Genomic DNA, 22,756 nt, shown 5'->3' on the forward strand with positions numbered 1-22,756 from the left:
CAATTTCTCCTTGCATTTCGATTAGACTTTGATATGTTGTAATGCTATATCATTTAGTGCATAATGGTTTATGATTTATTTTTATCCATATAAAATGACTATCTGTGTCCTGTTTATGTATTGGCTTTTATTTGTTGGCCCAGGACTCATGTTTTATATTAATATGATTGTTGACTGTATTTAGGCAAATTGCTGCCTGGACTTGGGTAATACGATGATGTTGCTTGAACTTGGAAATAAGATTGTCTTACGAGAGTTAAATTTTAATATACTCATGATAGTTCAAAGCAAAGAGAGAATGACTTTCCATCTGGAACATCCTTATTTTTGTGTCCTTATATTTGACTCATATTTTGTTATTGTGGAACACGTTTCTAATCAGTTTATGAAATAGTTACATAGGCCAACCATTTGTACTGCAAAAAGATATTTTCCAGACTGTTAGCTTCTTGACTTAACAGCTTAGCAGAGTATTCTAGAGCTGAAATGTTAGAAAACATTTGAAGGTTTATTGGAAGTGGAATTGAAGCATTTTTAGTATTTTCATGAATACATTGGAAAATACTTGATGGCCTCTTATAATTTACTTATTAGTTTTAGTAAGTGACATTGTTACACAGGGCATGTGCATTTGCACTTGATTTAACCAATGTGTTAATGTTTGGTTTGTTTGATTTTGTTGATATTTATGATTTCTGAACTTAAATGCATGTAAAATGCAATGATTATACTTTACATTGCTTTATAGTAGTTCTTTAGAGTATTCTGACACCTAAGCTTGCTTTTTTTTTAAATTAAATTTTATCGAGATTATTCACATACCATACAATCATCTGAAGTGTACAATCAATTCTTCATGGTACCATTATATAGTTGTGCATTCATCACTACAATTAATTTTTCTTTTCAATTTTTAGAAGATTTTTTTTACCCCAGAAAAGAAATAAAAATAAAAAACTCAAATCCTCCCATACCCCTAACCACCCCTCCTCCATTACTGACTTATATCATTGATAATAGTACATTTGTTACTGCTGATGAAAGAATGTTAAAATACTACTAAGTGTAGTACATAGTTTGCAGTAGATCTATTTTTTCCCTATATACCTCTCTATTATTGACTTCTAGTTATAATGTCATACATTTGTTCTAGTTCATGAAAGAGATTTCTAATATTTGTACAGTTAATCACAGACACTGTCCACCACAAGATTCACTGTTTTACACATTACCCTATTTTAATCTCCAACTTTCCTTCTGGTGACATATGTGACTCTAAACTTCCGCTTTCCACCACATTCACACACCATTCAGCACTGTTAGTTATTCTCGCAATACCGTGCTACCATCACCTCTGTCCGTTTCCAAACACTTAATTCAACCTAGTTAAACCTTCTCCTAAGCATGCTTTTGATTAAAAGAGAGTTGGAATTACTCTTATGGTCAGTAATCTAAGGATGGAAAATTGTAGAAATATCTGTTTTTACTCTACATTGGCCCCTAATTTTTTACAAGCACTTTCTCAAGTTAGAAAAAACTGTAACAGTAGGAAATCATCATTTTGTGACCACAGTATTCTCTTACTCCTCTAAAAATATTTCTGTGGATTCTTCCAATACTTTTTAACCATATTCTGTGGATCAGTTGTTTTTAAAAAGTCAGTACTTGTCAGCAATGAAAAAACCCAAATCTTGAGAAGAGGTTTAAAAGATAGAAATTGATTAAAAGGAAAAAAATATATACAAATGTAATAGTAATACAGTTGCTTGTGATTAGATTTTAACCACTCTAACTCTGGAGTATAGTACCAATTCTCAGGAAAAAAAACGGGAAAAAATTGTAGGTGAATAAATAGTTGATACGAAGCGCATGCGTTGAAGTCTATGTATTATGCATTTGAATTTACAAAGTCCCTAGGCTTTCATTTAGAGGCTATTTCTACTTTAGACAAAGCATTAACCAGGATTTCAGTGGTTGATAGAGCTAATGGCATAAAGAATTAGGAAAAGACGGGGCTAGCTTGACAGCAAGGGAAGATAAGGAAACCTGTAAATGTAGACATATAAATTAAAGGCTTATCAATTTGGGCTCTTCTGTGTAGGGACAGTGTCCTTTGACAGCATTGTTACAGTGTTTCATAATATATAACATTTATGTATTCACAAATATTACTTAATAATATAATAATTTATAAGGATTACCATGAAATATAGAAAAGGAACAATAGGGAGATTTATAATAAATGTTAAAAATGTTCCACAAAAGAATTAAAGTTTTAGTATTACCTGGAATATCTACCTTTGTGGTTTACCTCATTCTGAAACAGTAGACAGGTGTGTTGCTACACCTGTAAATTCAGGTTGTGCCTCTTTCTATGCCATGTACTCTCTACTTGGGCATCTTTCCATTATGCTATCGTATATAGAATTTTCCGTTGCCTGCACCCTTTTGTAGCCTGGTCTGGAGGAAACAAACTGGGGTTTTGTGATCTTATAAAAGGGACAGGTCAACTGATTCCATTAATAGCAGAACTATCCTAAATCTTTGTCCAAGTCTCAGACTAAATCATAACTTAAAGTTTATAAATATGGGCAAATAAGGACTAAAATAAAGTAGCAAAAAATATACTATTTTATATTTCTAATTATAGGAGGAACAGATAATTTATTTTTTATACTTGCAATTTGACTTGAAAATTATGTTTTAGTGTAACTTTTTGTCTTTTGTGTTGATTTGAACATTTTTTTTTAGCAATGCAAATGTCTTTATATCTGTTTTTGAATCACAAACATTTAATTTTGTGCTTGAAAGTTGGAGTGACTAGATTTTCAAAATGATATAATAAAAATCTCACTAAACTTTGAGACTTTTTTAATATAACAATGTTCATGTTTTGTGAGAACCAGTAGCATAGAGTGCCATTGTAGCACATCTTATTAATAAAATAAATCAGTTATCTTATCTGATGCCTGATTTCAGTTTATTACAGAATGTGAACGAGTAGGAATCATGGGCCTTGCAACACACACATACTTTTAAAATTAAAATTCAGCACTTTTTTGTATTGCATTACGTTGAATTACTAGGTATTCCCCAGTGACTAACATAGTGCCCAGCTCTTAGTAAGAATTGGATAAGTTTTGTTAATTGACTTTCTATTCTTGAAAGCCTTTGCTTAATGGGATAGTTAATCTTTGAGTGGGTTGAAGTATTATTTTAAATCACAAAAGCTGGGGGGAAATGTTTCGAGATCATCTAGTTCAACTGTCTTATTTCTTGTTTTACAGATGAGTTAACTGAAGCATGAGCAGTGGAGTTAAGTTATCTTCAGTTATGAAGCCAGCCAGAGGTAAGACTGAACTACAACACACTTGTCTTGCCTCTCAGCTTATTTCCCCCTAATGCACCATTCTGTTGACTTTCCACGTTTGTCAGGCTAAAATCTGTGGGTTTATCTGTAACCATTTATATATTAGAATCATGTGGGTTATGAGACGAGCTAGTAAAATGGAAGTTACTTTATGATGCCACTTAGCTAGAGTATATTCAATTTCACAAATGAATGCAGGGACAACTCAGTTTTCTCATAGAAGATCTGGCAATAGTCTGAAGGTTATTATGATTGAATTCAGGCTAGTTTCTTTTCTGCTTAAATGATGCCTCAAAATTTCTCTATCGTGGGGTGGTTCACCATTTCAGAGTCAGAAAACTGTAAGGGATTTGATACCCAGAGGCAGTTGTGAGTTATTTTATCTTTACTTCTTAAACTTTTGGGCCTGGCTGTGTTTGAACTCTTGCTAGTAATTGTAGAGGAAGGATAATGCTGTGTTATGTGAATGTGTATAAATCTCATTAGTGATATATCTTCTTTGATGAGTTTGTCACTGATTTGAGAAATTTTAGATTTCTATGGCAATTTTCTTGACCTAAAATTTTAAATTTCCTTCAGATGTTACTGTGGTTAGGTAAGTTACACAACTGAAATAAAGTACTAATTTATTTGGATAGGCAACCTCCTAAACCTTTTTTTTTTAATTTGACTTTTTCTTTACATCGTAATACAGCATTATGATCCCAGAAATACTTTCAGAGATATTTTTTGCAGTCCACGGAAACATGAGTTGATATTTAGTCTAAACTTTTTCCCTAACCAATAAAATTCATTTCATTTTCCTGAGCATATCACTATTGCATTGAACCCAGTCTGCCTACGAATTGAGCTACTTACTGAAAGGATGAAATGATTTCTTGGTATCTTCTTTAATTATTTAACTATTTAGCAGAGCTCAGTCTTCTTGTCTAGAAAATAGTGATGTTAAAACTGTTAGCATGTGATCCTACATGGTGGCATTATTTCTAGTTAATGTAATAACACAGAGATCTCTAGTAATGCATTCGTATTTGTATTTAACTTGTTTTCCTCACATTTATGTTACCTCAGTTCACAATTCAGAGGCTCAACATGTTGAAATAGGCCATCTTTAACCACTAAAAGCATAGCGTAGCCCCAGACTCATTTATTTTAAATTAGGTAAGGTTGGCAATATCACTGCAGAGATGAATGGTTTTTGACTAAATGGTGCTGTGTTCTCCTCAATAGGAAACAGAATTTTTTTCTCCCCCTGAATAAACACTGTGACTTTTATTACCAATCATTAATGGTTAGACATGAAGCTGGCTGTACTCTTGCTGTTACCCCAGTGATTACATATTCATTTACTCTGTACAACATAACAAATAGGCTCAGTGTCTGAGCTCCTGTCTTCATTTCCAGATCAAAATCTTCAGCTAGATCGTTCCTGAATTCTGACCCCATGATATTACTTGTGTGGTGTCATCCCATTTGTTAATTTATTCCTTAATTACATAGCTCTTATGCCTAATAAATTTTCATCAGCGCCTGTAGCAAATTTCCATTTTCTTTATATCCCAAAACTTACATATCTACCTTTGTCAGAGTCATTTGGTGGTGACTACATTAGCATATAGCCATATAAAAACAAGGTGTTTAAACAGAGGAAGGAAATGTTAGGCTGTATTCTTAGTTCTTTAAATCCAAAAGTCTTGGCAGGGGAAGAAGCTATGCCCACTAAATCTGTTCACAGCCAAGTGTTTTTAGAATCTTGGAGTTTTTCTTTCTTTTTTTTTTTTGGAGTTCTTCATACTGTGGACCCATTGGATAGCTGATAAAACAGATTGTCTGCAAGAGAGTCAATATAAAAATAGTCTGCAAGAATGCATGCCACCATCTGTGTTGTCTTATCTGGAAACTCTCTCTGTCTCAGATTGACTTTCAAAGTAATATGCTTATGAATATTAATTGATGGGAACAAATTAGAAAAAGTGAGTGTGATATATAATTTCTATACACATACATATATTTTCAGTTTCTGTATGCATATGTATATTTTAACACATTACAATTTTGGGTGAAAATTTCTTCTGAGTTTTTGATAAATTCTAATTTGTAGGTTTCCTTTGAAAGATGTATTAATCAAAGCATAAGAGTTTTAAAAATATTCTCTTTTGTAAGTCAAAGGTTAATGATCAAGACACATCAACCATAACATCCTTGGTGACTCACAAAAGCACTTAGAAATGCATTTGCTTCTGGATAATGCATGAATGTGTACACGATGTACAGCTCCCATCTATCAGGACACGAATATAGGAGGAGGAATTATTTATTAGGCAAGAAAGTAAAAGTAAGGCCAGCTTGGCATGAAGGAAAAAGCTTTACCTGACCAAAATAATAAGCTAACATTTTGAAGGAAAACAAACAGGTAAAATGATTACATTGGCCCAAGTTGCTTTTCTAGTAAAAGTGAGTCATGTTTTTGTTTTAAAATGTCTTTTTTTTCCCCTGTTTGAGAAATCAGTAGCGATCCATCCTAGAAATACTCTTTGTCTTGATATATTGACACTGAAGTTCCAAGCCTGGAGAAAATCTTATTGCAAACCTAGTTACTTGGTGCTTATTGTGAGTTTTCCCTTGTGCTTTTCTAATTAAAATGGTTTCCTTTAGCCTAATGTTTGCAGGAGGGAAATATTGGAAAATGAAGTTTATAATTTCTTGCTCCTTTCGTCACATAGTTTCATTTCCTTACATAAAGTACTCTGAATTGGGCAACTTGGGAAACATATTTTGGGAGCAGTGGAATGGAGCAGTGACACCAAAAGAACATTCAGGAAATTGTCTCAGTTGTGTCCAGTTTGCTAGATGGAAGCAGCTGAACCAGATTAAAGACTATTTTCTTTCTTTTAATTTTCTTTATTTCCCAACTACTACTCTGGCTTCAGTACACACTTAGCTTGCTAATGGAAGGAGCCTGATGTGTAGGAAGCCAAAGGCTCTTTGTTGGGTGTTGTGCCCAGAAGAATCTGCCTGCTTGCATAGCATCCTTTTAAACGGGGACAAAGCCCTTAGTTCCACAATTAGACATGAAGCCTAAGGAAGCAACACAGCAAACTAAACATACACTGGCAAGTAAATGACTTATATCTCATCACATTAAAAAAAATTTTTTATTAAGATTTATTCACATCCCATACAATCATCCAAAGTATATAATCCATTGATCACATTACCATCATATAGTTTTTCATTTATCACCCCGATCTATTTTTTTTAACATTTTCCTTGTACCAGAAAAAGTGAAAGCGAGATTAAAAAAAAACAAGAGTAAAAACAGAATACCCAAATTGTTCCCCTCCTCCATTCTTCCTTTGGGTTTTTTTTTTTTTGTTTTTGTTTTTTGTTTTTTTGTGTTTTTTTGCCCATTTTTCTACTCATCCATCCATACACTGGACAAGGGGAGTTCAATCCACAGGGCTTTCCCAATCGCATTGTCACCCCTTATTAGCTACATTGTTATACAATCGTCTTCAAGATTCAAGGGTTCTGGGTTGTAGTTTTTGATATTTTCAGGTATTTACTGCTAGGTATTCCAATTCATTAGAACCTAAAAAGGGTTGTCTATATTGTGTGTAAGAGTGCCCACCAGAGTGACCTCTTGGCTCCTTTTGGAATCTCTCTGCTACTGAAGCTTATTTCATTTCCTTTCACATCCCCCTTTTGGTCAAGAAGGTGTTCTCCATCCTACGATGCTGGGTCTCGATTCCTTCCTGGGAGTCATATTTCATGTTGCCAGGGAGATTATCCCCCTGGGTGTCAGATCCCATGTAGTGGGGAGGGCAGTGAGTTCACCCACTAAGTTGGCTTAGCTAGAGAGAGGGGGCCACATCTGAGAAACAAAGAGGCATTCGGGAGGAGACACTTAGGCACAATTATAAGCAGGCCTAGCCTCTCCTTTGCAGTAACAGGCTTCCCAAGGGCAAGTCCCGTGATAGAGGGGTCGGCACATCAAACCGCCAGTCCGCAACGTCTGTGTATCTCATCACAGTTTAAGAACAGATTTAGAGAGAAGGAATTTACTGAAAACATGAAAACCTGGAATACTTGAAGGTGAGCAGTTCAGGGGGCCATAGTGGGTGAAGTGTGCTAAAAGGGAGCTGAAGATACCTTGAGAGAATTTCTCTAAATATGCCTTTGGTTAGCAATTTCTAATAGGTGTTCTCTAGTCAGAAAAATAAGTGAAAAGCAAGAAGGTTGATATGTGGTGTGTGTGTGTGTGTGTGTGTGTGTGTGTGTGTGTGTGTGTGTGTGTGTTCCAGATAGGGTATGTCTGTGTAAACAAATTAAGAAAATGCTTCTTCAGATAAAATTTTATAAACATAGGACGTAAGAGATAACAAGTGGGACAAGGTGCTTGGGAACCAAAAACAGCAGCTCTGAAGCCGCCCTCCAGATCTGTGCACCTGGGGTCTGGTACCTTATCTGCAGGTAACTGGCCACAACATGGTGGCACCATTGCCTGGGAACTGTCCCTCACTTGTGGCATAGGTGTGCCCAGTTCTGCAAAATCGCCTAGGAGTAAGGACCGAAGTGGGAGCACTAGCTGAACCTCTTCCTTGGCCTGCTTTAAGAAGTATATTTTACAGCTGCTGGGCTCTTTCGGACTCACTTCTCAACCTATCCCTCACCTGACATCTGTAGTCACAGTATGACTGGCTCTTCACCTTGGCCACACATGAGCATCACCCTAGCGGTTTTCAGAGATGCCAGTGCTCAGGCCCTTCTGGGGCCTGCCTGTACTTTGGGTCTTTTGAAATCAAGTCTAGTGTGTAGAAAGGTTGAGAATTATTGCTCAAGGACTAAGACCTGTTTTGTTTTTTTTTTTAAATTGTTGATGGCACAGTTGAAACTAGTTAATATTCAAGGATACTATCTCAGTTACTTAGGGAAGAAAAAGTGTATTAACATTTAGAAATAATGCCTGTGAAAGGCATTTTTGTATTTAAAATTATTAAATTTTTAAAAAAATTGAGGCACATTTCAAAGAAGAAAATTAATACGTAACTACATGTGGCATTTTTATCAATATTTTATAAGGAGATTTATATATAGTAGTTGCATAGGGAATAACTCATATTTTGATTAACTAAGGATGGCTTAGGCTGAATTAATAAAATATTTTCTTCTAATTGCCGTAAAACTTGGTATTTCATTTCATGCATGTGACGTTTGCACAAACCATGTTTGAGTGACATTATATGAAAAGATGGGACATATGTCCAGAAAAAAATTTGCTACCAAATTTTTGAACATTCTTTCATTCCAACTGCTGATTAAATACTTTCAGAAAAAGCTGTGTTTAAAAAAAATAAATTTAGTGAAGACTGGATTTTTTCTTTTAAAGATAGTAGAAAGATGCCCACAGTGAAAATATAAAAATATACATTAAGTTTAAATATTTAACAAACTAAAAATGTTTACAAGGTGATATTTAACCCAGGGCAATGAGGTAAAGTGGGCAAGTAATGACTATTGTTGCAATTTTAGATAAAATAAAAAGAAATTTAAAATTCCCAATGATGAATGGATTTTTTATGGAGGTCTTAAATGGACTAGTTGGCTTAAAGAGCAGAAGTTTACTATCACGTGCTCCTGGAGGCTAGAACCCAAAATCAAGGTGTTGGCCGGGCCATGCTTCCTTTTAAAGGGGAGAATCCGTTTCTTGCCTCTCCCCTGTCTTCCAGTGGGTGACTGACAGTCTGTGGGATTCTTTGGCTTGTGGCAGCACAGCTCAGTCTCTGCCTCCAGCACATGGCTGTCTCTGCCTCTTACTGTGCCCAAATTTCCTCTCCTTATGAGGACACCAGGACACCAGTTATACTGGATTAGGTCGTAAAAGAACCTATTTACATGTAAGTTCACATTCAAAGACCAGTGGTTGGGACTTGAGCCTGTCTTCTGGGGCATACATTTCCACCCATAAAAATGTCCATATGTGAGACTAGCCCTTGCTTTATGGGATGTGTTCTTACATCAGAATTGAATGTGAGGTGAGAGAATCTGCACATCTTCTGCTTCTTCCTGGCAAATAGAGATGGATGAGAAGTGTAAAGGAGATGGAACTAGGTTGAAAACCCATTTGCTATGGAATGATGGCAAGAGTGGGGGTGCAGGCCTGATTGAGAGTTGGCTAGGGACAGAGTCTAAAGGGCAGCTCTGCTGTGCGTGAAGCAACCAGTGTCACGGGGTTTCTGTCAGGGGCCCAGCTGGGGATTGAAGTATTGGCCATCCATGCTGGAGGAGGACACAAGAATGGATGGACAGGTGACCAGGCTAGAGTTCTTGGATGGGGCTGCAGGCTATGGGTGGTGAATGGCAGAGTTAAGACAGCAGTACTGGAACTGAGGCAAAGCCCAGTCTTAGTAACTGGGGCATTTGAGGGTGGCAAGAAGGTCTTCTACAGAGGTGGTAGAGGTGGGAGGCAAGAGCAGGTCAGCCGTCTTTACTGGGGCAAAAGATTCTGTGCTCAATGGACAAAAAAGCACCCTTGCTGAGCACCATTCTGTTCTTAGTCCAGACAGTCAGACTGAGCCAATGGACGCTGTGCCTGAAAGTGGGCAGATTCTTTTAGAAGTATCCAGGGTGGAATCTTCACAGCTGGAGAACAAATATCCAGCTGTGAGGAGCTGGAGAGGCAGGCAATGAATTGAAGTGTCTGTCACACTTGGCCTTAGGCTCATAGCTGCAGTTGATTTTGCAGCTTTGTGTTATTGGCAACTGTACCCGAGGCTGCTCAGTGCCTTGCCACAGGGCAAACCATTTATCTGGCTGCAGGTTTACAGATGCGACTCTTGCACTTTGTGCTCTGCAGATTTTCATAGATATTTTATGTATTCTTTGAAGAGGAATCCCTCCCTCCCTCTTTCTTTCTTCCTTTGTCTCTTTGTCTCTTTCTCCCCCTTCCCCTCCCACTTCCCCTCCTTCTCCTTCCCTTCCTCCCTTCCTTCATTTATTTATTTTTTTTTGAAGTAACAGATACTTTTAGGGCCTTATGAAATGAGCCAAATAATGAGAATATTCTTTCATTCAACACACATATTGAATAATTACCACATGCTTCTTGCGAGGCTATAATGATGAGTAAAACAGATATGGTTTCTGCCCCCAACTGAGCTTGAAATCTAATGGGGAGGTAGACAGTGATCAAATAATCACCCAAATATATAAGGTCCTTATTATCTATGGTCATTGGTACCAGAAAAGTGACACCTAATGTGAATATAGTTGAAATGGGAATTTAAACTGTCAGTCAATGTTCTACTGCTGAGTGACATATTACCACAAATTTAGTGGCTTAAAACAGCACACATGTATTATTTCACAGTTTTTGTGGGCTAGGATCTGGCATATCCAGCTTGGTCCTTGGCTCACGGTCTCACCAGGATACCCAGGTGCCAGGTGGGGCTGCGAGCTCTTCTGGAGTTTGAGATCCTCCTCCCACTCATTGTTTGTTTATAGAATTCAGTTCCTTGTGCTGGCTGTCAGCTGGGGTCTGTTCTCAGTAACTTGAGGCTGCCTGCTGTTCTCTGCCACGTGGGCATCTTCATAACATGGCACTGTGTTCCCGCAGGGATAGCAAGAGAACATCTCCAACCCCTTTTAAGGCCTCATGTGATTAGGTCAGGCCCACCCAGGATAACCTCCATTTTGATGAGCTCAGTGACAACTGATTAGGGACTGTAATTACATCTGTAAGATCTCTTCTGACATATAACATTAGCATAATCCTGGGAGCAGTTCTCCCATCATATTCCCAAGGATCACCCACACTGACGATCTGTACACCAGGGGCAGGAATCCTAGGGACATCTTAGAGTTCTGTCTACCATTGTGGTAAAAAAGGTTTGATGGGGACTTAATCTTGACAAATGAAACAGAATTTCTGAAAGTGAAAAGAAAATTAAAATTGTTTCCCAATTCATGTTAATTTTACTTATGAGCTCACTCTTAATGAAGGTGAAGAAATCAGTTAGCTATTTTGGCTTAACTTCTGACAGAATTTTCAGTTCTCATAACGTACTTTACTTCTAAATACTGTCATTTGTGTAAAAATGTTTGAAGGCTTCACCAATTTTTCTAAGGGCTAATTTTTCCTTATAGGGAAAATATATACATTTGATAATTAGCTGTGATTGATATTTCAGAAAACTCACACATAGCAATGAGAAAGGGATATTTGGAGAGATTTTATAAGTGGTTCAATTAATGAAGGTATACTTAAATGTTTTGATGAATTTTCCTTCTCTATAATCTTGTATTGGTGAAGACTCAGATAATGTTACTTGGGTAAAGAATTTTCCTTGTGTTGTTTATAAATTTCATTTTGCTCACTTAAATGGTATTTTCCAATGTTATGAAATGTTTTTCAAAAACATGATTTTAATACCATTATAATATCCTGTGATATGAATATGGCTTCCTGTTTTTAAGATTAGATGTTATTTTTACATTTAGTTATTTTATGATTTTTATCTCTAGCTTAGATTTTTCTCACTGTTAATGGTTATAACAATCTTCTTTTACTCTTTCCAAAGAACACTATTTATCATTTCCCCTACCAGTTTGTGGCCATGTTTTCATGTTCATGTACAAAATTTTATGTATGCTATAAAATAAACTAGATTTTTGGGTTATCTGATATGTTTTAATGACTGTCAATTCTTATTATAGGACTATACTGCAGATTGGTGAATTGTGCTTTATAATATATTTTAATATCTGATAGGGCAAATTAGTTCTCCTCTTTAAAAAAAAATTCTTAACTGTTTTATCTTATTCAGTCTTTCAAAGAACTTTAGAATTAATTTATCAAGTTCCAAAACATTTTTTGCTAATGTTTAGAGTTCAACTGAGGTAAATCTTTAAACTGATTTGGGAAGAGTTTACGTATTTAGAATACTAATTCTTTGTTACTGAGGAACATGACCTCACTCCATTAAAGAACATTTAAAATTCTTTGGTAAAATTTGGTGGTTTTTTACATGGAGATTTTAAAATTTGTTAATTTTATTCCTAGTTGGTATCAGAAATGCAGTCTGTTCTCCATTATACTTCTAAATGGTTATTGTATTTAGAAATTCTCAGTACTAGTTATTCATTTATTTATTTATTTATCTATTTGAGAAGTTGTGGGTTTGCAGAAATATCATGCACAAAATATGGGGTTCCCATAGTCCAGCCTATTATTAACATCCTGCATGAGTGTGGTACATTTGTTACAGTTGATGAAAGCACATTTTTGTAATTGTACTATTAACTATAGTCCATAGTTTAATTTAAGGTTTACTTTTTGTTTTGTATAGCACTATGGATTTTTGTTTAAAAAATTTTTATTCTAGTAAAATTCTGAGGTACAGCAATGTAAAAGAGGAAACACCGTCCACTGGAGAGGGCTGCCAGGAGTATAGTGTCTTCAGGGTACAGCCAGGATGGACTGAGATGAAGGGAAGGGTTCGGAAGGGCAGGGAGAGTTGGGGCATGGGTTCAGATTGGGGGCTGTACAGTCATATGGAGATAACTCTGTGGTTGATGATGGAGGGGCTGGGATATTTGGTTTCTGAAGGTGACAAAGGTGAATGGGGTTGAGAAGTGTCATGGGATTGATAAGCTCTAGAAGTTCAGTAAGCCTTGGAGTGACTGGAGGTGTTACGTATCATGAATAGTGTTCTGGTTTGCTAATGATGCCGGAATGCAAAACACCAGAAATGGATTGGCTTTTATAAAAGGGGGTTTATTTGGTTACACAGTTACAGTATTAAGGCCATAAAGTGTCCATCAACAAAGGGTACCTTCACTGGAGAAAGGCCATTGACATCCGAGAAACCTCTGTTAGCTGGAAAGGCACGTGGCTGGTGTCTGCTTGCTGCTAGGTTGTGTTGCAAAACGGCGTTCTCCAAAATGTCTGCATCAGCTCCTGACAGCCATCTTCAAAATGTCTGTCTCAGCTCCAGTAGCTCTGAGCTCCTTCTGTCTGAGCTTATATAGTGCTCCAGTAAACTTAACAAGGCCCATGCTGAATGGGTGGAGCCATGCCTCCATGGAAATTATCCAATCAGAGTTATCACCCACAGTTGGGTGGGTCACATCTCCATGGACACTGAACCAGTAGGTTCCAACCCAATCCACACTAATATGTCTGCCCCCACAAGAATGCATTAAAGAGTATGGCTTTTTCTGGGGGACATAAATATATAAACCAGCACAAATAGATATTGTGAATAATTTTACATCTTTCTTATGTTACTCATAGTGTCTCATAAATATTTCTTATGTTATGATAAGATACATCATTACTTTAAATGGGCACGTAATATTCCATCAGGTAGATTTTACAGAACAGTGCACATCTAAGTAGTTTCCAGTTTCTTATTATGTGCATTGTTTTTTTCTGTATTTATGATTCTTTCTTAAGAATGAATAACCAGGCTTGGGTTTATTGAGTGAAAGGCTAAGAACATTTTTTAAGCCACTTAAAACATATTGCTAGATACATTTCCAAAAGAGCTTTCTAATTTGCACTTTTATCAGCAATGTGTGAAAATGTCTGAGAAGGTCTGTTTCATGACTGCTTCTTGGTGGGCTACTAACCCTTGGGTTACTAGTACACAGTTTTTTGCAGGTCCCACTTAATGGTTCTGCAATTGACTCTTCAGATAAGGGTTGACTCCTCTTGGTGCTTACAGTGGAGGGGTTGTTGGAGGCTGCCTTTTACTCATCTTCCAGTTGCATAATTTTATTTTAGGATGAGACTTTCAGTTATCTATTTTTGCTGTTTCTAAATCTTTTGTGGAAGGTTATGACAATTTGTATATGATTCTGGCTCATATATGATTTTTATTTATTTTGGGAACTGTGTATGTGTCAGGGCATATATTGTATTCACACACACACGTTGGTTTGACATGCTTTGTGAAACATGTAAACAAAATTTTGGAAAAAGGATTTTTGGTATTTATCCACTCCATTCCATCTTTACAGAAGTATATATAGTTATGTTCTTAAGTGCTTTCATTCTAGAAGGAAAATGTACTTTATTGTCACAACCACGGGCTCTGCAAAACTTATTAATAATAGAGTTTGCTGATGTTTTAGACATGCTGATAAGTAACTTTTCATGCTACTGTAAGAAAAGTGCTTTTTTATTTTTTTGAGGTAAATTAAAGCCTAGTTACATATCAGGGAGCATATTTTTCCCAAAGAAAAGGATCTAAGACACTTGTCAGGACGAACATGATACAGCATAATCTTTCCACTGATTCATTTGCATGTCAGTGGCTGGGGTTTCATTGTTTCAACTTAAATCACATCAATCACTTGAAATATACCTGATTTTTCTTAGAGGCTCATTGTACCTCATGCATATATTGGAAGGTGAAGTTGTCTCTTCCCACATCGCTTGTCTGATAACTATATTTTCTTGAGTGGTTGTTCCCAATGCCCAGGCCCCACAATAGTTGTAATATTTTGTTTAGTGTCATTTAAATGAACAGCTTTTTGCCTCGTCTCTCCACTGAGTCCAATTCTGACTTTTCTTAGAGTATAACTTACTAATAGGATCCTGGCTCTCAAGAATATTTTTCTCCAACTAAACCTTCACTGCATTTTCATAAGATTGTTCTATTTCTACTAGATGTTGTGCATTTATCTCTTCCATGCTGTGGGCTGTTATTTTGCTTTATGAATGTTTGTTTTGGGATATGTCTTTGAAGAAGGGAAAACTCATCCATTCACAAAAGAATATAGACTTTGAATTTTTTTTCCAGCAGAGAGGATGGGTTTCTAATACTCTGTTTCCTTTGTTTCATTTTTCTTGTGATCAGTGGCATGTATTCATGAGTTGGTAGTTGTGCATGAAGGCTGTGGTTTCCAGGCAATAATGTCCACTTAGAATATAGCCATTCATGTTCTCTCACTTTTCTATTTTCTCTGCCAGCTGAAAACTCCAGCACTGTCGACACAAGCAGTAGCAGCAGCAATAAATATTGCTATGGTGCTTCTGATGTGCCAGGCACTCTGCTAATCCTCACCACAACACAATTACTACTAACAACATTAGATACTATTACTCCCGATTTACAGCAAATGATGCTAACTGAGTCATACAGAGGTCAAGTCACTTGGCTGGGGAGACACAGCTAGGAAGTGGCTCTGTCTCCTTACTGCCATCGGCCCTCTGATATTCATGGCACATTTGGGACTCCCATCTGTATCATTCTTGGATTCAATCTATATAAACAGTTGAAGGGGAAGAGCTTTTCATTCATTTATTAATTTGTAAAATATTTATTGAGTACATGTTCCTTGCCAGAATTGAACTAAGCTGTAGGGGAAAGAAGGAACATAATAGCTCCTATTCTTAAGGAAAAGGCAGAATGTAAATGATTATATTAGAACATAAGAGGTGTTTTAGAGGTATTCATTTCTTCAAATATTTGAGAGCTTATGGTGTGCTAGGTTTTCTTTTTTTAGATCAGTGATTAAGAGGCAGTGCCTGTGGCGGTTTGATGTGCTGAGCCCTCGATCATGGGACTTGCCCTTACGAAGCTCGTTACCGCAAAGGAGAGTCTAAACTTGCACGTAGTTGTGCCTAAGAGTCTCCCCCTGAGTACCTCTTTGTTGCTCAGATGTGGCCCTCTCTCTCTCTAACTGAGCCACCTCGACAGGTGAGCTCACTGCCCTCCCCCCACGTGGGACCCGACTCCCAGGGTTGTAAATCTCCCTGGCAATGCAGAATATGACTCCCGGGGATGAATGTGGACCCGGCATCGTGGGACTGAGAGTATCTTCTTGACCAAAAGGGGGATGCAAAATGAAACGAAATAGTTTCAGTGGCTGAGAGATTCCAAATGGAGTCGAGAGGTCACTCTGGTGGACATTCTTATGCACTAGATAGATAACACCTCTTAGGTTTTAATGTATTGGAATAGCTAGAAGTAAATACCTGAAACTACCAAACTCCAACCCGGCAGTCTGGACTCCTGAAGACAATTATATAATAATGTAGATTACAAGGGGTGACAGTGTGATTGTGAAGACCTTGTGGATCACACCCCCTTTATCTAGTGTATGGATGAGTAGAAAAATGGGGATAAAAACTAAAGGACAAATGGGGTGGGTGGGATGGGGGGATGATTTGGGTGTTCTTTTTTTCACTTTTATTTTTTATTCTTGTTCTGGTTCTTTCTGATGTAAGGGAAATGTTCAGAGATAGATTGTGGTGATTAACGCACAACTATGTTATCATACTGTGGACAGTGAATTGTATACCATGGATGATTTTATGGTGTGAATGTATTTCAATAAAACTGAATTTAATTAAAAAAAAAACCTAATAAAAAAAACAAAAAGAGGCAGTGCCTGCCTTTAAGAAGGTTTTAGCTAATGGGTGCTGGCACATAAGCAGTTAAATTATAATATAATATGTGTTATAGGGATGGTATGTATAAAGTGAATTGGAAGAATTAGGAAGGAGTGCCCAAGTCATCTTGGAGCATATAACGCAAATTTCTTTGTGGGGGTTGAACTTAGCCTGGAAGGAGATTTGAAATTTCTGGGTAGAGAAGTTGGGAAATGGCTGTGCCAAGAGGTTCAGAACTGCGGGAGCACAAGTATTACTTTGAGATTTGAGGGCCAGACATGAAGGGCTTCTGCCTGGGTCACCATCCTTTGATTCTTGATGCCTTATACTGGGGTCCTGATTTGTACCCTCTGACTGGTCTGGACTTTGGTTTCTTCCTATCTTGACTATACTATCTGCTTACTTCTCTTGACCTTGGTTGATCTTAGTCTTTGTCTTTGAAGTGCCTGAAGCTTAGTACATTCTGTCCCCTTTCTGTTTAGACCTCTTTGATGGACATCTTGAAATACTCCAGGAAGTAAGAGCATCACATGCAATCACTTGGAATTCTTTCATTATGGAAAGCCCATATTACCTGGAATTATGTAGTTTCACTACAAGATGCTTTGGCCAGATCTTGGTATCTTTTTGAGAGAGCACCATCACAATGTACATTTGTTTTGCCCCCATTTCTGCTCTTATTTGGGTAAATTTCTCATCTGGAACAAGCCAGTAGAAATTTTTTGGCTGTGATGTTATAGAATATTAATACATTATTTAGGCTTGCTAATGCTGATGAAATGCAATATACCAGAAATGGATTGGCTTTTAGAATGGGGATTTATTAACTTACAAGCTTACAGTCCTTAGGCCATGAAAACTTCCAAATCAAGGCATCAGCAGGAGATGCTTTCTTCCTGAAAAAAGGCTGCTGATGACCTGGAACTCCTGTGTCACATGGGAAGGCACATGGTGGTATCTCCTGGTCCTTCTCTTCCTGGGTTGCATTGCTTTCAGCTTCTGGCTTCAGTGGCTGCCTCTCAGAGTTTCTGTGTGTCCTTCTCTCTCACCTTCCCTGGCTCTCTTAGCTTCTCTGTGGCTTTTTTCCTGTCTGCTTCTCTCTTTTATCTTCTTATAAAGGACTCCAGTAAGAGGATTAAGACCCACCTTGAATTAGATGGGTCACATCTCAATTGAGCTTACCCACAATAGGTCTGCACCCACAGGAGTAGATTAAAAGAACATGATCTTCTCTGTGGTACATACAGCTTCAAACCATCACGTACATACAAAGGCACCTCTAGAAAGAATCAAGGAAAAACAATAGACCATAAATCATTCTTATGATAACAGAATTATGACATCTAGTTTTCCCCTCTCCATTTCTGATGACTGAGGTATTTGTAATCCTCTTTGTCCTTTTCTGGATTTTCCATCACTCACTTTTTTCTTTATTAGAGAAGTTGTAGGTTTATAGAAACAATCATGCATGAAATACAGGATTCCCATATACTGCCCTATAATTAACACCTTGCATTGGTGTGGAATATTTGTTACATTTGATGATGGCACATTTTAATAACTTTACTATTAACTGTAGTCCGTGGTTTAACTTAGGGTTCATTTTGTGTAGTGTAGTTCCAAGACTTTTTTATAATTTTTTTTTGTTACCATATATATACAATCTAACTTTTTTTTAAAAAAAATCACATTCAGATGTATAACTTAGTGCTGTTAATTGTGTTTACAGTGTTGTGCTACTATCATCACCATCCGTTACAAGAACATTTCCATCATTCCAAATAGGAACCCTGTACATTTTAAGCCTTACCTTCCCATTCCCATTCCCACCTCAATTCCCAGGTAAACTGCATTCTAGATTCTGACTTTATGAGTTTGCTTTTTCAAATTATTTTAAACCAATGAGATCATACAATATTTGTCCTTTTGTGTCTGGCTTATTTCACTCCATATGATGTCTTCAAGATTTGTCCGTACTGTGGCATGTATCAGGACTTCATTCCTTTTTACAGCTGAATAGTATTCCATTGTACGTATATACCACATTTCATTTATCCATTCGTCTGTTGTTGGACACTTGGGTTGCTTCCTCCTTTTAGCAATTGTGAATAATGCCACTATGAAATTGGTATGCAAATGTATTTCTGAGTCTCAGTTTTCCATTCTTTTGGGTATATACCTACTAATGGGATTGCTAGGTCATATGTTAATTCTGTATTTAATTTTCTGGGGAACTGCCAAACTGTCTTCCACAAGAGCTGCACCATTTCTCATTCCCACCAGCAATCAGTGAGTGGTTCCTATTTCTCTGCATCCTATCCAACACTTGTTATTTTCCATTTCTTAATAGCAACCATTCTAATGGGTGTGAAACAATATCTCATTATGGTTTTGATTTGCATCTCCCTGATGGCTAATGATGTTAAGCATCTTTTCATGTGCTTTCTGGCCATTTGTTTATCTTCTTTGGAGAGGTATATATTCAAGTCCATTTTAAAAATTGGGTTGTTTGTCTTTTTGTTGTTAAGTTGAAGGATTTCTTTATATATTCTGGATATTAAACCTTTATCTGACAATGTGATTTCCAAACAATTTCTCCCATTGTGTAGGTTGTCCTTTTACTTTCAGGATAAAGTCCTTTGAGGCACAAAAATTTTTAATGTTGATGAGATCCCATTCCATTTTTGCTAATTTCCCATATTTGTCTTGTAGAATTCCCCTTCTAATTTCTGTCTGATATTATATCCATGTTTTAAAAATATTGTGTGAAAGTTAAAAAAAATTCTATACTTTTCCTAACTCTCTTGCTCTGTTGCTTTGTATAGGGAGCAGGGGGAATATAATCTCTTTGCCTCTGTGGTGGTTTTGAGCTGTATGTACCCCAGAAAAACATGTTCTTAAGCTTAATCCATTCCTGTGGGTGTGAACACACTGTAACTAGGACCTATTGATAAGGTTACTTCAGTTAAGGTGTGTCCCACTGAATCAGGATGGGTCTTAATGCTATTACTGGAGTTCTTTATAAACAGAATGATATTCAGACAGTGAGAAAGCCACAGGAAGCAAGAAGCTGAAGGTCGAAGGAACCTTGGAAGAGAAGGGAGAGGCCAGGAGGGGTGACATGTGCATTGCCATGTGATGGAGGAGCCCAGCACTAAGATCGCTGGCAGCCAGCCTCAGAATGCCCCAGTCTTCAGGAAGGAAGCAGCACCTCGATGGTGCTTGATTTGGACATTTTCCTGGCCTCAAAACCATGAACCATTAAATTCCCATTGTTTAAACCATCCCTTTGCATGGTACTTGCTTAAGCAGCCTAGGAGACTAAAATAGCCTGTAACACTATTAGGTAGACATTTTATAAAATTCCATTTTGACATTTTAAAAAGGTGAGTCTTTGGTGGGAACCTAAAATAGAGTATAAATAGGATATGTTAGAGAATATAAAGTAGCTGCACTATAGATACCTATGTTTAGCATTTGGGGTTTGTGGTCTAAGGATCATAGATTTTTCTTCCTTTTACAATTGAAATCATTAAATCACTTAGCTTTCTGACACAGCAGAAATTTTCCAGACTTCCAATTTCTGGTTGGAGTCAAGAAGTAGAATATATTTGGAAAACAGTACAAATAGGAATGGAATTATAAAAATTTCTGCTCCTGTTCAGTAAAAAACAAGAAACTGAAAAAAAAAAAAAAAAATCCAAGGATCAGTCCAAGATCAGATGCAACATTTAGTGATTAGTTCATTCATAATTATGGTAGAATTATGTTTTTGGCCTAGATCTACATATCCAGTGCTTAACCTTATCTAAAAGATAGCTGGATGCAAATTCTACATGAAACAGTACAGTATGACGGAAAGAAGTATTTGTAGTCAGATTAACTTGGGCTCTAATTTTCTCTGTGTAACCTTGAAAAAATTCTTCGTCATGTCTGGGCCTTTCCTTTTCATGAGCAAAATGAAAGGCTATACTAGATGATGTTAGTAGAACTTCCATAGAAAAATTCCATAAATGTGCTCCAGTTGCAATACCAATGCAGGAAAATGCAAAGGACGTGAAGGCAATATATTCCCTAACTTAGGTTTGACATCTGAATAATGTAACATTTAAAAGAGTTTGCCTGTTGTCCTTCAGGTTTAGTTTGAAGATGAAATATTTTTCCTCTTAAATTTTCATTTTCTTTCCAGACTTCCTCAAGCTTCCTAGATTTTATATTGAAAACTTCAAATAGTCTATCTTTTGTCTTTATACTTCTGCTAACAATAGAACATAGTTTATTTATTCACTATTAGTACCAAACTTTTGTTAAAATTCTAACTATTCATGCAAAGCTGTGGTCATTAGGGTAGACTCATCTGCAGCAAATAACCAGCTTTGTGTCTAGAATAAATTGTTATGTAGTGAGAATAATGACCAGAGGACGACTCCCACGGTGATATCTTAAGAAAAAGAGTAAACAATTTAAGACTATAAATACCTGGCTATCAAGGGAGTAATCAGTTAAATAAATTTAAATGTATTTAGCATTTGCTAGGGTGGTATCATGCTGGTGCATCTTTTTTTTTTTTTTCCCAATGTCTTAACGTTCTAATTTAAGTTGGAGACCAAGCAAGAATCCTGCTGCAATGTCACAGTGTATAATTACTGGGCAGTCAGCAGCAATTTATAAAGCTAATTTCACACTATCTCTGAGATTCGTGTCATAAATCGCTAGTTTGAATTAGTTTGTGAAAGTTATTTATATATCAGACACTTTACATTAATGAGAGAGAGCATTCCATTAATAAATCAGGACTGGAAATTTACGTTTGCAAAGGTGGTAGAAGTATAAATAAGTATGTTAAACAAAGATTAAATGTTTAGGTTTTTATTTTCTTTTGTGACGGAACACTTACCAATTGTATGCTGGTTTGAACCTATTATGTCCCCCACAAAAGTCATGTTCTTTAATGCAGTCTTGTGGGGGCAGACGTATTAGTCTTTTGATTAGGGTGGGATGTTTGATAGGTTGTTTCCATGGAAATGTGACCCACCCAACTGTATGTGAGACCTTTTGATTAGATAATTTCCATGGAGATGTGACCCCACCTATCCAGTGATTAGTTCACTGGAGTACTTTAAGAGAGCTCACGGAGAGGAGAGGCTCAGAGAAGCTGAGAGAGACATTTTGGAGAGAAGCTAAGATATGTAATCCAGAGTTTTCCCCCAGGAGAAGCTAAGAGCTGTCACAGACCCAGACACTTGTTGGTCCTGGGAGATGTTGATAGAAGGATGTTTGGCGATGCTAAGCTAAGAGATGAAACCCAGAGTTTGCCTTAGAGAAGCTGAGAGAAGACCGCCAGATGCTTAGAGAGAAACACTCTGGGAGAACAAGCAAGGATGCACAGAAGCTGAGAGAGAGAAGCTCAGAGAGACAGAAGCCCCAAGACATTTTAGAGAAAGCCATTTTGAGACCAGAAGCTGGGAACAAAGGACCAGCAGACGCCAGCTATGTGCCTTCCCAGCTGACAGAGGCATTCCTGATGGCATCAGCCTTTCTTCAGTGAAAGTGTCCTCTTGTTGATGCCTTAGTTTGGACACTTTTATGTCCTTATTTGTAACCTAATATATCCCCTTTATGAAAGCCAATCCATTACTGGTATTTTGCATAGCAGCTTTAGCAAACCGGAACAAATGGTTTCTCCCATTTAAGTTTCCTCATTAGGTCCTGCCCCTCATCTTCTGATATCCACTGCAAAAGAAGCATAGTCTAGCCTTAGCCTCCCCACAGGACCTCCCCTTTCTTCTCCTGAACTGATCCACCCAGATCACTCCATCAGAGTCTCCCAGGCCAGTTCTGCCGTTCTCACCTTCTACTCCATTTAACTCCATTTTTCATGACAACTTGCAAATAACAGCTGTTGGGGGTCCCTCCACCCACATCCTAAGCAAAATAAAAAGGAAAAAATGGCAAAGTTAATCTTAATATCCCTACTGCTTACT

General features: G+C 37.1%; 1 protein-coding gene across 1 annotated transcript in view; it reads left to right on the forward strand.

Moving 5' to 3' along the window:
* ADCYAP1 (adenylate cyclase activating polypeptide 1) overlaps nt 1-22,756 on the forward strand; it is a 405,353-nt gene that overhangs the window by 185,823 nt on the left and 196,774 nt on the right. Inside the window, exon 4 of the transcript XR_005212225.1 lies at nt 3,288-3,349. The gene's annotated coding sequence lies outside the window, so the exon portion shown is untranslated. The remainder of the gene's footprint in view (nt 1-3,287; nt 3,350-22,756) is intronic.

This window comes from Choloepus didactylus, chromosome 16 (assembly GCF_015220235.1).
Source record: "Choloepus didactylus isolate mChoDid1 chromosome 16, mChoDid1.pri, whole genome shotgun sequence".
Taxonomy (NCBI): Eukaryota; Metazoa; Chordata; class Mammalia; order Pilosa; family Megalonychidae; genus Choloepus; species Choloepus didactylus.